Raw genomic sequence first — 724 nt, forward strand, 5'->3', positions numbered from 1 at the left:
TATATATACACGTATATATGTATATATATATATATACATACATACATATATATAGGCATATATGTGTGTGTGTGTGCGTGTGCGTGTGTGTGTGTATTTTAAAAGGTTGAACGAAGGTTCGTCCTTTTATTGAGTAATTTCCAAAGATTTCTTTTGAATTTGCTAGTGTAAAATAGTGTTGATACGAAAACTTATATAGAAATATTAAGTATATGATTTAACTTATTAAACACAGTTCAACAAATTCATTCATATTTATATACATGGGGAGATTAGATGTTAAAATGGATTATGGTTTTAATTACGTATGCTGATATACAATTTGTTTCGTACAGAAAGACAGAGATTGTTCATATTAGAAAATCTGTGTCATCAAAAAGTACTAGCCGGTAGCTTAGATAATAACTAAAAAGACTTTAGAATTACATAAGTTACAGTGTTACTAATCATTTTGTAACGTGTTCTTGTTCATAGAGTCATGTCTGTTTTAAACAAAACAAAAGAGTCTCTGTCTTTCTGTGCGAAGCAAATTGTATAGCAACGTGAGTAATAAAAACTATAATCCATTTTAACATATCTAATCTCCTCCATTTACATAAATATGAATGAATTTGTTGAACTGTGTTTAATAAGTTAAATTATATACTTAATATATAAAAATATACATACATAGATACATACATACATATATATATATATATATATATCTATATATATATATATA

This window comes from Octopus bimaculoides, chromosome 19, assembly GCF_001194135.2.
Source record: "Octopus bimaculoides isolate UCB-OBI-ISO-001 chromosome 19, ASM119413v2, whole genome shotgun sequence".
NCBI classification, from domain to species: Eukaryota; Metazoa; Mollusca; class Cephalopoda; order Octopoda; family Octopodidae; genus Octopus; species Octopus bimaculoides.